Here is a 5,652-nt window from a genome sequence, read left to right on the forward strand (position 1 = left end):
ATTGACTTACCTTCGTGTCTTAAAGTAATGATGGACTGACTTTTCTCTTTCCTTATTTGAGCTGTTCTTGCAATAATATGGACTTGGTCTTTTACCAAATATAGCTATATTCTGTATACCAGCCCCACCTTGTCATAACACAACTGATTGGCTCAAACGCATTAAGATGGAAAGAAATTCCACAAATTAACTGTTAACAAGGCACACCTGTTAACCTCTATGGGCTAGGTGGGACGCTTGCGTCCCACCTACTCAACAGCCAGTGGAATCCCGTGGCGCGATATTCAAATACCTTAGAAATGCTATTACTTCAATTTCTCAAACATATGACTATTTTACACCATTTTAAAGACAAGACTCTCGTTAATCTAACCACACTGTCCGATTTCAAAAAGGCTTTACAACGAAAGCAAAACATTAGATTATGTCAGCAGAGTACCCAGCCAGAAATAATCAGACACCCATTTTTCACGCTAGCATATAATGTCACATAAACCAAAACCACAGCTAAATGCAGCACTAACCTTTGATGATCTTCATCAGATGACACTCCTAGGACATTATGTTATACAATACATGCATGTTTTGTTCAATCAAGTTCATATTTATATCAAAAACCAGCTTTTTACATTAGCATGTGACTAGCATGTGACTAGCATTCCCACCGAACACTTCCGGTGAATTTACTAAATTATTCACGATAAACGTTCACAAAAAACATAACAATTATTTTAAGAATTATAGATACAGAACTCCTTTCTGCAATCGCTATGTCCGATTTTAAAATAGCTTTTCGGTGATAGCACAGGCTAGCTATTTTGACACCGTCCAAGTTTAGCCCTGACCAAAGTCAGATTTATTATAAGAAAAATGTTATTACCTTTGCTGTTCTTCGTCAGAATGCACTCCCAGGACTTCTACTTCAATAACAAATGTTGGTTTGGTTCCAAATAATCCATAGTTATATCCAAATAGCGGCGTTTTGTTCGTGCGTTCAAGACACTATCCGAAGGGTAAAGAAGGGTGACGCGCCTGACGCGTTTCGTGACAAAAAAATTCAAAATATTCCATTACCGTACTTCGAAGCATGTCAACCGCTGTTTAAAATCAATTTTTATGCCATTTTTCTCATAAAAAAGCGATAATATTCCGACCGGGAAACCCTGTTTTCGTTCAAAGACCAAAAAATAAAAACATGGTGTCGGCTCGTGCACGCGCCTCAGTCTCATTGTTCTCAGATCGACCACTATCCAAATGCGCTACTGTTTTTCAGCCATGGCCTGCAAAGTCACCATTCATCATTCTGGCGCCTTCTGAGAGCCTATGGGAGCGTTAGAAAATGTTGCGTTATGCCAGAGATCCCCTGTTTTGGTTAGAGATGATCAAGAAGGCCAAGAAATAGTCAGAGAGAGCGCTTCCTGTTTGGAATCTTCTCAGGTTTTGGCCTGCCAAATGAGTTCTGTTATACTCACAGACACCATTCAAACAGTTTTAGAAACTTTAGGGTGTTGTCTATCCAAATCAAACTATAGGGTGTTTTCTATCCAAATAACTTTAGGGTGTTTTCTATCCAAATCAAATTATATGCATATTCTTGTTACTGGGCAGGAGTAGTAACCAGATTAAATCGGGTACGTTTTTTATCCGGCCGTGCAAATACTGCCCCCTATCCCCAATAGGTTAATTGAAATGTATTCCAGGTGACTACCTCATGAAGCTGGTTGAGAGAATACCAAGAGTGTGCAAAGCTGTCATCAAGGCAAAGGCTGGCTACTTTGAAGAATCTCAAAGATAAAATACATTTTGATTGGTTTAACACTTTTTTGGTTACTACATGATTCCATATGTGTTATTTCATAGTTTTGATGTCTTCACTATTATTATACAATATAGAAAATAGTACAAATATAGAAAATCCCTGGAATGTGTAGGTGTGCCCAAAGTTTTGAATGGTACTGTATGCTTTCCAGTTTCTTGAAATACTTAGCAAATGGTCTATTCATGCTCCATTTTAGGAGACACTCTTATCCAGAGCAACTTAAAGTAGTGAGTGCATACATGTTCATACTCATCCTCCATGGGAATCAAACACACAACCCTAGCATTGCAAGCACCATGCTCTACCAACTGAGCCATATCATCACATCATCAGAAACCACTTGATTTCTCAATGTACTTAATTACAATATTGTGCATTGTTTTTCTTCATGGTGATGGAAAGTCTACAGGTACAAACCTAGATCACCAGCCTCTGTACAATACAGTGGTTTGTAGGGATGGTAAATGAATTAATACTGCACAAAGTGGCTGTATCCATGTTATTTGATCAATAACAACATTACATTTGATGTGGATGTTTTGTGTCTTTGCCCATAGCTTTGCACCTTTTGATGTAAATGTTTGAGGACAGGGTTTTGTTCTTTCTGGATTCCATTAGAATTACAACTTCAGGAAAGGGGACAGGGCAAGAACTCTTATAATTCCAACAATTGAATCCTGCAAGATACTGTTCTTAATTATACAACTATCTTGCCAAAGCAGAAATGCTGGATTTTTGTTGTTGTTGCCCGCCCTATAGACGTCCGGTCCGCTAACACTAGTAAACTTTGACAAATGAAAATGTTATTTCTCTCATCCATAATAATATCATGCTGTAGACTACCTGTATCTGCCAGCTGTTGACTAGAGTGCTCGTGCCAAGACCAGAGTAGGCACATTTGCTATTTAAGGCAACCGTTTTAGTGACAAAACTATCAGTAGAGTTGAAAATGCAATGGTAATACATTGACCGTCACTGCGCACTTTTTTTATCTGCAACAAGTCCGTTTGGTGGAAACGCACCACTGGTGGAATAAAGCGGATATTGTCTTTATGCATATTTTAGAACATTCAAATGAAATCTGTAGCCAATTGGATGGAAACCTAGCTATAGAAAATTGTGCTGATTGTTAATTCGCCAATCAGAATTGTTGGAGATAATGAGGTGGCCAATCAAGTGTAGTCTACTGGCATGTGCACCTGGACCACATTACGGAGGAGTTCACTTTCACAATATAAAACGTTTAACCACCTTATCAATGCAATTCTGTACCACAAGATGGCAGCACAGTACAGTACAAATCTCCAGGGCTGTCAAAACAGCAATATGCAACTTTTTGGGCGATGACCCAATTATACAGCTGTCATTCTCAGTGATTGCAAGTCTAAGAAGTAGTATATCTGTTCTATGTGCGTTATTTCTATACTTTCCGTTCTTAAGTTTCATTTTTTTTGTCTTTTACTTGCAGTTTTGTACACCAAATCAAATCAAAAATCGGACAGTGTGGTTAGATTAACGAGAGTCTTGTCTTTAAAATGCTGTAAAATAGTCATATGTTTGAGAAATTGAAGTGATAGCATTTCTAAGGTATTTGAATAACGCGCCACAGGATTCCACTGGCTGTTACGTTGGTGGGACGATTTGGTGCCACCTACCCTAGAGAGTCTAACTCCTCCCACCCGGGAAACCCGTGAGAGGTAATCAAACCCCCTCATTGTTTCAAGTACACCCAGCCACACCCACCAAACGAAGCAAACATACCTCAAAGTCTGTTCAAGAAAATGTTTGGGAAATGTGTCTTTCGGTGCAAACCGTTACACAATGTAACAAACGTTCCGTCGAACTGAACGTACCCAAGCTCTGTAGCCACTACATTCTTTTTTAAATAGATAATATGCATTTGTATTACAACTCTTTTATCCAGTATTAACTTTTTCTTCCCACCTTTACAGTAGAAGGCCCGTGAGAAGCTCAACTAGATTCAGATACATTTCAAGATTCACATGTACACAATGTGATAAAAACATAGTTTATTAAAATGTAAAAACTATATTGCATTTTGGAAACATGGATAAGGAAACATGAACATTTTACGTATAGTTATACAAGGATACAAAACATGGGCACACAATAACATTGACAAGGTAAAAAGGTTTTCCAATTTCCTATACTTCCCCAACTTAGATAAATCAAATCAAATCTAATTTTATTAGCCACATGCGCCGAATACATCTGGTGTAAGCCTTACAGTGAAATGTGTACTTACGAGACCCTAACCGACAGTGCAGTTTAAAAAAATACGGATAAGAATAAGAGATAAAAGTAACAAGGGGGAGCAGTAAAAAATAACAATATATACAGGGGGGTGCCGGTACAGAATCAATGTGTGGGGGCACCGGTTAGTTGAGGTAGCATGAACATGTAGGTAAAGTTAATTAAAGTGACTATGCATAGATGACAACAAGAGAGTGGCAGTGATGTGGAGAGGGGAGGTTGGGAAATGTGAATAGTCTGGGTAGCCATTTGACTAGTTGTTCAGGAGTCTTATAGCTTGGGGGTAGAAGCTGTTTAGAAGACTCTTGGACCTAGACTTGGCGCTCCGGTACCGCTTGCCGTGTGGTAGCAGATAGAACAGTCTATGACTAGGGTGGCTGGAGTCTTTGACAATTTTCAGGGCCTTCTTCTGACACCGCCTGGTATAGAGGTCCTGGATGACAGGAAGCTTGGCCCCAGTGATTTACTGGGCCGTTCGCACTACCCTCTGTAGTGCCTTGCGGTCGGAGGCCGAGCAGTTGCCATACCAGGCAGTGATGCAACCAGTCAGGATGCTCTCGATGGTGCAGCTGTAGAACCTTTTGAGGATCTGAGGACCCATGCCACATCTTTTAAGTCTCCTGAGGGGGAATAGGTTTTGTCGTGCCCGCTTCATGACTGTCATGGTGTGCTTGGACCATGTTAGTTTGTTGGTGATGTGGGCGCCAAGGAACAAATGCTGTTGGTGTTATAAATGGATTTCATTATAGTGTAGCATTCTGAGTGTCAACTCACCTATTGAAAAGGCGCATTCATGGTGGCTTCAGGATTGTGTAAATTGATGATATTGATTCGATGCAAATTGTAAGCCATGATGACACATCTGTGAAAGCATTTGAACCGACACCACTAGATGGCCTCTTGCTCCACAGATGATTTTAGAGTGGTGAAGTACTGAAAGTTCTGGGAGACTTGGTTCACTCTATCAGAAGGATGATAGTCTATGCAGAGCTAGGAAATGTAATATTCAGTTGATTGTTCTGCTACATACATTATTACTTCTGTTGAATGTAACATTGCATCTACGCTCCATGCTTTCAAACTATGCCCCAATCCACAGATTTCATTACCATATGGGACGGAGGAAGGGGTTAATCCTGATAGCGAGACTTTCACTCAGTCATTTTGGGTGATTTCACAGTTCTCCTGCATCGTCTGTCTTTCCTCTTCCCTCTCCTTTGCGTGCTATCTCCTCTTTCAATCCCTTCGTTCCCATGTCACCCTTCCAAACCTCCCGTAGACATTCTGAAAGAGATAGAGGGCTCAGTGTTGAACTCTCCGTGAACTCATGTGAAGCTATGTTGTGTTTGCCTCTATTCAAGTGTCTGCTTGAGTGAGTGTGGGCATTAGGCGTGAGTTTGCTTTGCAAGTGTGTGCATGTTATAGTGTGTGTCTGACCTTGCTCGGAGGTCTTGAGGATGTGCGTCTCACACAGGAAGTGTTCAGCCGCTCCTTCAGATGGTGGAAGTACCAGTCCTCAACAACCTCCTCATGCTGCTCTAGTAGGGCTGTATGTCAAT

At 40.4% G+C, this 5,652-nt stretch overlaps 1 long non-coding RNA gene across 1 annotated transcript; it reads right to left on the reverse strand.

Annotated features, from left to right (window-relative positions):
• Positions 1-5,333: 5,333 nt before the first annotated feature.
• On the reverse strand, positions 5,334-5,652 carry LOC115193418 (uncharacterized). The gene is made up of 2 exons (XR_003878170.1): positions 5,531-5,652; positions 5,334-5,377 (listed from the first exon to the last, which is right to left on the reverse strand). It is a non-coding gene; the product is annotated as an uncharacterized LOC115193418 (long non-coding RNA).

Source organism: Salmo trutta, chromosome 5 (assembly GCF_901001165.1).
Source record: "Salmo trutta chromosome 5, fSalTru1.1, whole genome shotgun sequence".
NCBI lineage: Eukaryota > Metazoa > Chordata > Actinopteri > Salmoniformes > Salmonidae > Salmo > Salmo trutta.